General features: G+C 43.0%; 1 protein-coding gene and 1 long non-coding RNA gene across 5 annotated transcripts in view; both read right to left on the bottom strand.

Moving 5' to 3' along the window:
* Positions 1-10,750, bottom strand: part of LOC138744465 (cGMP-dependent protein kinase 1-like) — a 592,254-nt gene that overhangs the window by 311,094 nt on the left and 270,410 nt on the right. The gene's annotated exons all lie outside the window — the stretch shown is intronic.
* LOC138744470 (uncharacterized) overlaps positions 1-10,750 on the bottom strand; it is a 50,824-nt gene that overhangs the window by 37,693 nt on the left and 2,381 nt on the right. The window contains exons 3-4 of one of the 2 annotated variants that reach the window (XR_011345556.1): positions 9,533-9,596; positions 8,546-8,564 (exon numbers count right to left, since the gene is read on the bottom strand). The exons of the other annotated variant lie outside the window; for it this stretch is intronic. This is a non-coding gene — a long non-coding RNA (uncharacterized lncRNA). Of the gene's footprint in view, positions 1-8,545; positions 8,565-9,532; positions 9,597-10,750 lie in introns of those variants that run through there. 2 annotated transcript variants of the gene reach the window in all.

The following is a 10,750-nucleotide window of genomic DNA, read 5'->3' as shown; positions in this document are numbered from 1 at the left end:
TTACAATTAGTGGCAGGTTTACAGGCAGCCCAGAGTTCCAACAATGCCTTTAAAACAATGGAGACAATTGTTGAAACACAAGAGCCTGTAGATGCAGGAATCTAGACAAAAAACAAACCACCGCAGGAACTTAGCAGGTCAAGCAGCGTCTGTGGAGGTTCTGATGCATAGTCTCAACCTGAAACGTTGACAGTTAATTTCCTTTTAATTGCTTGATTCACAAAGTTCCTCTGGCAGTTTGTTTTATTGTAGAAATTTGGTTTGCACTGAGTGGAATAATTCTGTGATTTTTAACATATGCTTCATAAATATAGATAAATCCTGATTTAAAAACATTTAGTGGGGTCTTATCCCACTGTTCACATTTTAAATGATAATCATTTATTGTCACTCGTCAGGAGCAAAGCAATGAGCGGGTGAGGCCTCGAACTTGAGATAGTCACTCACTTCATCTGCCCTTGGGCCCTCCCGTTCCAGCCATGCCGTGAATGAGGGTGGCTGTTCAGGCCCAAGTCCTGTGGCAGTGAACCAGCAGGGCAGGATGGAAAGTAAAGAGGACTTGCCCACAGGAGGAAGTGTGGCTAATCAGGCTTACAGGCCTCACAGGGGCGTGGATGGGTGGAGTATGGGGCTATGGCCTATTGAATCAGCCACCTGCAGGGCCTGGTCGTTGGACTATTGCCTTTGCTTGTTAGGGGCAGAGGTTATTACAGGCCAAGATCGGACGTCTTTTTTGTAGGGGTTACATAGTGGTTATTTGAAATGTACCCGTTGTGGGTGGGAGGGGGGGACGGATAGGTTAATTGGGTGTAAATTGTGCGGCATGGACTCGTGGGCGAAATGGCTGTGCTGCAAGTCTAAATTTTACAAATTTTTAAAATTTAATTTAAAAGTCACCAAATTACAGCTAATTAAATAAAATAAGCATGCAGGATCAGGTGGTGTCCTGTAGCTGCATAATCTGGGAGCTGGTGGACCATGTTGTGGTTCCTTGTGACCACATCTGCAGCAAGTGTTAGTTGCTTGAGGAACTCAGGCTCAACATTGATGATCTGGAATCTGAGCTTCCACTACTGTGACCCATTGAGGGGGGGGGGTGGCGGTGTGGAAGAGGTGCCTGGACACTTTATTTCAAGAGGCAGTCACACACATTAGAATAGCTGCCTCAGATTTGGCCTGTGGTCAAGGACAAGAGGGTGCAACTGTGGGTGAGGCAGGCAATGGGATCCAAGAGATAGTGGTGGAGGAGCCTCAGCTCTTGATCTTGTCTGACAGGCTGAGATTCTTACTCTCTGGGTGAATGAGACTGGGGGCTGTAGGATCGTGACACCATGGTTCGGGAAGTCATTCAAGAAGGGGGAAGAGAAAAGAAATGTAAAGGCAATCAGGGATAGTAATAGGGGAATAGACAACATTCTCAATCACAGGGATAGAGCACCCTGATGGCTGTGTTGTCTGTCTGGGACCAGGTTTTAGAACATCTTAACTGATCTGCAGAAGATTTTCCAGTGGGAGGGGAAATGGGGAAACGATCCAGATGCCATGGTTCATGTGAGAATGAATGACGAAGGTAGAACCAAGAAAGAGGTTCTGCTGAGAAAATTTGAGGAACTAGGGACTAGTGATGGGACCTGGATCCTGGCGAATCGCATTACTAGGACTGTGGATGGGGCTTTAAATTAAATAGTAGTGGGGTGGGTTCAACAGATTGGAGAGGGATAAAGTATAAGAGAAGAGTGTGCATAAAGTAAAAGGAAAAGTTAAAAAAGAGAAAATAAGAGTACAGTGTATAAAAGTCAAGTGAAAAAGAGGCAAGGATGCCCATAGTAGTTGAAATTATGTTAGTGAACTTGTGGTACAAATGAGCACAAAGGGGTATGATTTAGTGGCCATTACAGAAACATGGTTGCAGCGTGGAGAGGATTGGGAATGAAATATCCAAGGGACATCAGGTAATATGGAAGAACAGGCAGGAAGGTAAGGGAGGTGGAGTAGCGCTATTAGTTATGGATCATATCAAGGCAATAGAGATGATATAAGATCTAAGGAGCAAAATGCTGAACACATCTGGGAATAGTAAAGGGAAAAATCTCTGGTGGGAGTTGACCGTAGGCCGCTCAATAATTACATTACTTCTTTGGCTTGGCTTCGCGGACGAAGATTTATGGAGGGGTATGTCCACGTCTGCTTAACATTACAGTGGCACAGGAAATAAACAAGAAATATCAGAGGCATGCAAGAATGGGACAGCAGTTATTGTGGGGGATTTTAACATGCGCATAGACTGAGTGAATCAGGTTGGTCGAGGCAACTTTGAGGAGGACTTCATGGAATGCATCCATGACAGTTTTATTGAACAGCATGTTATGAACCTACAAGGGAACATGCTATCTTGGTCCTGTACAATGGGACAAGTAAAGTTAGCGATCTTGTCGATAGGGATCCTCTTGAAAAGAGTGATCATAGTATGATTGCATTTCTCATACAAATAGAGCATGTAATAATTCAGTCTATAACCAGTGTGTTATGCCTAAAATAAAAGGGAAACTACAAAGGGATGAGGGAGGAGTTGGCCAGGGGAGACTGGGAACGCAAACTATAAGGTGGGACGGTTGAGTGGAAGACTTTCAAAGAGATTTTTCAGTGGGAAACTAGAAGATTAGGAAAATTTTAAAAAGCCACAAAGAACCATGAAGAGAGCAATAAAGGGAAGGCATGGTATGAAAAAAAGATGAGCACGAAATATAAAAGTGGACAGTAAAATGTTTTATAATTAAATAAAGCAGAAAATAGTGGCAAAAGTGAAAATTAGTTCCTTGGAGGAGGAGGAAGGGGAATTAATATTGGGTAATGAGGAAATGGCTGAGACTTTGAATTACTACTTTGTGACGGTCTTCATGGTGGAAGACACATCTACTGTGCCAAAGACAGAGGTTATGGATGAGAGGAGCAGTGAGGACCTGGATACAACAGCTATCACTAAAGAGGTAGAGCTGGGCAAACTTGGGGACCTAAAGATGGATAAGTTTGGTGGTCCTGATGGACTGAAAGAAAGGCCAAAGTTATAGTCGAGGCTTTGTTGATAATTTACCAAAATTCTCTGGACTCTGGGCACGTCCCAGTGGATTGGAAAACATGAATGTCATACCACTGTTAAATTAGTTTAACATCTGTAGTTTGGAAAATGCTTGAAGCTATCATTAAAGAAGAAATAGTGAGACATCTGGAAAAAATTGGATCCATCAGGCAGACACAGCATGGATTTAGCAAACACAGTTCCTGTTGGGCAAACTTACAGGAGTTCTTTGGATATTATGAGCAGAGTAGATAGAGGGGAACAGATGGATGCTATTTAGTTGGCATTCCAGAAGGCGTTCAATAAGGTGCTGCATAAAAGACAGTTGAAAGATAAGGCTACATAGAGATGGCAGTGATACATTAGCATGGTTAGACGATTGGTTAACCAATAGCAAACAGAGAGTTTGGATACGTGGGTGTTTTTGGGTTGGTAATCAGTGTGCCGGTTGGTACTGAGCCCGCAACTGTTCACGATATACATTAATGTTCTGGAAGAGGGAACAGAGAGTACTATATCTAAGTTTGCAGATTACAGTAAATTGAGTGGAAAAGCAAATTGTGCGGCGGATATGGAGCATCTGCAGAGAGATATAGATAGGCAAAGTGAGTGGGCAAGGGTCTGGCAGATGGAGTACAATGTTGGTTGATGTGAGGAAGGAAAAATGGAAAATCAGATTATTATTTAAATGCCACAGGCTGCTGTGCAGAAGGATTTGGGAGTGCTTGTGCATGAATCACAAAAGGTTGGTTTGGAGGTGCAGCAGGCTATCAAGAAGGCAAATGGAATGTTGGCCTTTGTTGCTAGAGGGATTGAATTTAGGAGTAGGGAGGTAATGTTGCATAAATGGTTATATGGTTGAATGAATTGTGCAGGGTACTGTTGAGGCTACAACTGGTCTACTGAGTGCAGTACTGATCTCCTTACTTGAGGAAGGATGTAAAGACAAACTGGCTGTAGGGAAGGTTCACCAGATGATTCCAAAGATTAGGGGGTTAGCCTACGAGGAGAAATTGAGTCATCTGGGATTGTACTCGCTAAAATTCAGAAGAATGAGAATGGATCTTTAAAAAATGTATAACATTATGAAAGACAGATATAAGATTGAGATTAAAAAAGATTTTTTCGCTGGTGGGCGAGACTAGAATGGAGATGAGGAGGAACTACTTTTTTCAGAGAATAGTCAATCTGTAGGATTCTCTGCCCATTGAAGCAGACAAGGCTACCTCAGTAAATATATTTAAGACAAGGCTGTATTGTTTCACATTGTAGGGGAATTAAGGGATATGGGGAAAAGGCAGGTCGGTGGAGATGAGCCCATTATCAGATCAACCATGATCTTATTGAATGGCGGAGCAGACTTGATGGGCCAGATGAACTACTCCTGTTCCTATTTCTTATGTTCTTAACTAAAAACTGCATTGTGCAGATTCTTTTCCCAGACACCACTATACAATTAACATTAGCAGGCATCTTAAAATCTATCGAATGTCCGATTCTGCTGAAAGGCTCTAGAATGTGCTGAAAAAAATCCAGCCATATTGTCTCAGTTATTCTTAAGCATGAATCCACAGTTGCTTTTGGACTGTGGGTAGCACAACTCCAGATCAAATTGATTTATCGATTCTTCTCCTTGAATTGATTTTCCAATGTCAGAACTTGTTTGCTTGTAATGCGCACTAGGCTCTTAGTCCAATTTTATTTTAGAGTTGAATCAGTTTGTTGAGGTAGGCACAGTGGTTGGGAAAGACCCAAGACCAGACCAATTTTTTTGGGTATGTCAATATTAAGTTTTCTTAATCCACCTGGCATCCAATGTTCAAAAATGAGAGCAGATTCTACGTAGCAGCTGCAGATACAAGGAAACTTTCGCTGATGTAAGATAGAAGTCAAAGGCAGCATTTCCTCGAAATGTAATGGTGAGTTATGAAGAGGATTAAAAAAAAACAAGGAGGGGAAGAAGTCAAAAGATTTCTTCCTGTACTTCTTCGCCCTTTGGGAAATCAGTTGTTTTCCACTCCATTATGGCAAATTTTCTCGTCAGCTGGGAAAAGTGTAGATTCATCTGTTGCCAGAGACTCATACATGCAATCAATGCCTGACTGGTATAGACTTCCTCTTTCAAATGTTTCACCTTCCAGATGAAATTTCAACGTGAGTTATGTGTGCCTTCACAAGTGACATAAATCTTCCTCTTCTGCTGTCTTCAGAATAACAGCAGGATATTTCTTGCCAGTTCCCAGGGCAACACTTATCCCTCAATGACAATGATAAAAAGACCTGAAAGCAAAAGGATTAATGAAGTCAGAAATTCTTTCCTATTCCTCGACCCCCAAAGGAATTAACTCAGAAAGGAAGAATGGCCAACAAATCTTGACTGTGTGATTTCAGAACTTAAGAACGACTTAAAATCTGGCCTGGTCTCTTACTGGAATTAGCCAGAAATGGCATTGTGCCTGCTGCAGAAGGTATTTGTCAGTACTTATTTAATGCGGATTCCTGGCACATGCTTCTTTTAACCAAGTGGATTTATAGACAGATTTAGATTACATATTGTTCTCACAGTTGATAAACCAGCAAGCCTTAGCCTTCGGTGGTCGAACCTGGCCTGTGATGGAAGTAAACAACTTTAATTTTTCAAAACTGGACTGATTGCAGCCAAATAATTATATCAGTAACTTTGTACTTAATCTGCATAACTTCAAAATTTCTGAAAAAGATTTTTCTCAATGAATTTGCTCACAACCTTGCGGGGCACCGTTGGCGTAACAGTTAGCGCAATGCCTTTACAGCGCCAGTGATCGGCATTCGACTGGGGTTCAAATCCTGCACTGTCTGTAAGGGTTTTCTCTAGGGGCTCCAGTTTCCTCTCACCTTTCAAGATGCACTGGGGGTATAGGTTAATGGGCTGTAAATTGGGCAGTACGGACTTGTGGGCCGAAATGACCTGTTACTGTGCAGCATGTCTAAATTTAAAATCTTGTTCCAAAACTATTTGGAAGGTGTAGCACCTTTCTGTGGCCATTTCCTAGGGAAGTCTTGCAGGGAAAAAGTCAGGGCCCAGAAAGAATTGGCATTGAGATAGGCCAGATACTGATGATGGAGAACTGACTATGGACAGTACATTTCAAATGACTCCTGAGGGTCAGCAGGTCATTTCTGCTGTAGAGTGACTTTGGTGAACAGAAGGAGCGTGTGTACATTTGGTTGGAAACCACACCTATTTATTGTGTGTTGAGCCCTGTGCCCCATTCCTTGAGCTGAATGGGCATTCCTTTGAATACAATGGTGTGCTGGTAAGTATCCAATACAGTGAATAGCTGATGGCAGGATGGCCCTCACGGCCATTAAGAATGCGTTATTGTGTAGAGGGCTACAAGTTGTTAATGAGCGGTAACCTCTACCCACCCCATAATGTGCTCCTGGGGAGTTGGTGGCTTGTCAACACAGTGAGTCACCTGATCACAATCAGTATGATTACATTAAGCTGTCATGTGGGGATGACCATCCTGAAAGTCATTGAATCTGTAATGAATCTGCTGCAGAGGTTCCCAAGGTGTCTATGCAATCAGTCCCCCCTACCCCCCCCCCCCCCCCCACCTGTGCAGACACGCTGGAAGCAGCTGGTGTAGGGATTGGCAGATGCCGAAGCACAACCTTCATTGGAACTGAAGCAACCACCGTTCTATGGCTGCCTTCTGGGGAAGTCTAGCATACTCTTCTGGGGAAGTCTAGCATACTCTTCTGGGGAAGTCTTGCATACTCTTCTGGGGAAGTCTAGCATACTCTTCTGGGGAAGTCTAGCATACTCTTCTGGGGAAGTCTAGCATACTCTTCTGGAAATGTCATGCAGAGGGAGTGCAAGAACATGGAAAAAGCCCAAGTAACTTTTTGTTAACCTGGAATTGTTGGCCAGGATTTGGAATTGACAAGAGAGATAAGAAATCCACTTAGGAAAATGCTATGGCTGTGTTGGAAGCAAGAAAACTGACTAATGTTCATTCTTTCACAAGAAACTTTTTTGTGCCACAGTATACAATCTCCTTTCCAAGTTGATTCCACAAAAAAAAGGGTTTCTTGCCCTAAGGTGAAGAGCAAAGGCATGTAAACATCCAGAATGAGCAGCGAATCCTTCCTTGTTCATTAACACTTCTGAAAAATGCTATAACTGTCACGTAACACACCAGCTATGACATAGGTGTAATCCATATCCGTGTGATGGTCTGTGAGTTGGCACAAATGTTATTGCCTAAAACAGCCTCTTTATATGCATTAGGAAAAATGGAAACAGCCATCCAGTCTCTGAAGGAAATAACGAAACAGTAGCAATTTAATAAGGGGTAGGTGTGTGTGAGTCATGGGCTGGAGTTGCTCATGCTGATGTACAGGACACCTAACTCATTCCGCTAAGCAGCATTGGATCAAGGTTTGTCAGCACGGCTGAACTTGGAGCAGGTTAACTCAGAAAAATAGAAGGGGCCAAAAAGAGTGGTGAGAAGGTGAGGCAGTCTTGATCGCAAAGTGAGGAGAGGCTGAAAGAATACCCCACAGGTCATGGAGGTGCTTCAACAAGACGCAGAAGCACTGAAAGTCAGTTGCCATATGATGAGAATGACTGAGAGAAGTCAGAGTCCTTGAAAATTTGTGAGCACAGCACATTATCCAAAGAGATGATGCTCCTGGGTGCAGTTCTGGTCACCCAACTACATGGAAGGATACCAATGAGATGGAAGGGATACAGGGGTGATTCACCCCAATGCTGCCAGGACAAGAGAGATTGAGTTATAGGTAGAGTCTGGATCGACTGTTTCTTTATTCTCCAGACCATAGGAGGCCAAGGGGTAATGTTTATTAAAATCATGAGGGCCAAGTATAAAGTAAATGTACATTGTCTTCTTCCCAGGGTAGATGATTTTATAACTAGAGGTCCTAGTTTTACAGTGAGATTTAAGAAGGAGCTGAGGGCCTATTTTTTTTTCCATTCAGATGGTGGTGTATATTTGGAATGAGCTGCCAGAGAAACTATAGCAGTGGATACCATTACATCATTCAAAAGGCATTTGGACAGATTATGTAGGTAAAAAGGGATGGAACAAATTGGACAAGTCTTATAAAGCTCTCATGCTCAACATGAACAAGTTGGATCAAGAGGACTGTTCTATGTTTTATGATCAAAACATGACATGCTAGATATGCATGGACAACAAAATTCCCTGGTGCAGCCGACCGACCACAGGAATATAGCTCATGGACATTTAAGGATGATAAACACAGATGTGCAGTTGAGGAGTTCTCAGAGGTTAAGAAGATTAGTGCAGGTCTTCCCTGACTTACGGACACTCTGTACGTACCAAAGACCATCAGGATAGATAGGATGGATTTGCTGGCTACAATGGAGCTGTAGACATCTTCTGTTTGGTTCAAAGTTCAGATTTATTGTCAGAGTAAATACATGACATCACATACATCCCTGAGATTCTTTTTTTCCCTGTGGGCCAGGCAGAATTTCAACTTATCATTAGTGCAAAAAAATCTATTCAAGAAGATATGTATACAACAAGAAAGAAATGTAAACAAACTGACTCTGCAATACAGAAAAAAATTTCAGTAATAAATAATGTGCAGAGTATAAGTCCTGAAATGAGCCTACGATTGTTTTTTTTTTGTTAATGAGCCTGATGGTGGAGGGGTAACAATTGTGTCTGAACAGGGAATTTCAGCATGCCTCAACTTCGCGCCCCCTAATTCCCCCTCCCCCTGAGAAACAACAATCAGGGTGAGCTGAGCAGAGCTGGGAGTTCTGACAAGACTCACTCCCTCACTCACAGTGTCAGTAAAGCCACTGCTGTCCGCCCTTCCCGTGCCCGGTCACCCTCCAGTCACAGTTGTTTCTCTGATCTTCTCTCCCGCACGGTGTTTGTTCTTTCCAATTTATGAACAGTTGGGGTTCAGGAACAGAACACAGCCATATACTGGGGTCTTCCTGTCGCCTGACTTTTGATGAAGCTGATTACTGTGGATACATTTGTAAATAATTGAACCTACTGTTCAAATAAATGTGCAAGTAGTTGATGGTTTATGAGAATTTTTTTTAGAGGGAAATCAATTTTGTATGTAATATGGAACAGTACATTTTGAAAGGAATACTCGTATGCTATGACTTTAATGCTATTGTATCAGACTCGGCTGTTTAGGTGGAAATATGCTGCTTTCAATAAATCACGTCATGATGACCATTCTATCTTTGTTATTTGCTTTGCATGAAAGCATCAACAGACATTTTAAGTGCTGGGACCTCCTCCCCACGGCCTCGGCGCGACCCGCCCGGGACCTGCAACACCTCCTGCGCTGCCGCTTCGCCAACCCCCCCCCCCCATCATCATCATTGAAACATTTCGAAACAGAACGGATAACAATGGCGAGTTTGGCCCAAGTGAGCGGCCACCCAGCAATTACCTTCTTTAGCCTTTACAGGTGCCGTGTTCGCCTGCAAAGCTCCCGGCGTTGGGGACGTGGAGAACTGGGACCAAGAGAAAAAAAAAAAGTTTTGACCCTGACATGATGCAGAATGAACAATGTATTTCTGGTTCAATTTATACAACACGGAGAAAAAAAATTGGAGATGGTGGTATCTGCGAGCACCCAATGTCCCTACCCTCCTATGTGGATGAGGTTACAAGTTTGGAAGCTGCTATTGAGAAAACCTTGGGGAGTTGTTGCATTGCATATGGGGTCGCTGCACACTACTGCAGCAATAGTATGTATACTGTGCCTGGAAGAAGTGAGAGCTCAATATAACAAATGTCCTGTTGACCAATAGCCTTGTCCCGGTTAATTTTGAGTGATGAAGGTGCACTCATAGAGTAAAGGATTCAATCATTTCCATGATCAGTGATTTCTGCATGGTGGGAAAGCTTTGTGGGATCACGACAGAGTTCCAGTCAACATCTTGCTCTCTCAGCTGCAGGTTAGATGTGATAAACCATGAAGCTGGAAATCTGAACAAAATGGGAAATGATGGAAACATTCAACTGCTGAGGCGAGGGAGATAATATTTATGGTCAGAAGCTCTTTACTAACTTTGCATTCCTATCCACCAATGTTGCCTTACGTACTGAGGGCTCTCAGCATTCTCTGTTTTTATTACAGCGTTTATGTTAACTTTCTGTCATTGATGACTCCAGGGTGTATTAAAAGACTCTGGTCACCTGCTCTACTCCCCTCTCTGTCAGTCTTGAAATACCTGTACTCGAGATCATGAACTTTCAGATTCAAGGACTGTTTGTTTTCTTTTTCATTATTTCATTCAGTTTTGAATAATAACAAAGAAGTAAAAGCCATTAAATAGAGTAAGTTCATAAAAAGGAATATCTTTCTTTCTTTGGCTTGGCTTCGTGGATGAAGATTTATGGAGGGGTAAAGTCCACGTCAGCTGCAGGCTCATTTGTGGCTGACAAGTCCGAGCGGGACAGGCAGACACGGTTGCAGCGGTTGCAAGGGAAAATTGGTGGGTTGAGGTTGGGTGTTGGGTTTTTCCTCCTTTGTCTTTTGAGAATGAGGTGGGCTCTGCGGTCTTCTTCAAAGGAGTTGCTGCCCGCCGAACTGTGAGGCGCCAAGATGCACGGTTTGAGGCGAGATCAGCCCACTGGCGGTGGTCAATGTGGCAGGCACCAA

The sequence above is a fragment of the Narcine bancroftii genome, chromosome 10 (assembly GCF_036971445.1).
Source record: "Narcine bancroftii isolate sNarBan1 chromosome 10, sNarBan1.hap1, whole genome shotgun sequence".
Taxonomy (NCBI): domain Eukaryota; kingdom Metazoa; phylum Chordata; class Chondrichthyes; order Torpediniformes; family Narcinidae; genus Narcine; species Narcine bancroftii.
This window is presented reverse-complemented; position numbering and strand designations above follow the sequence as displayed.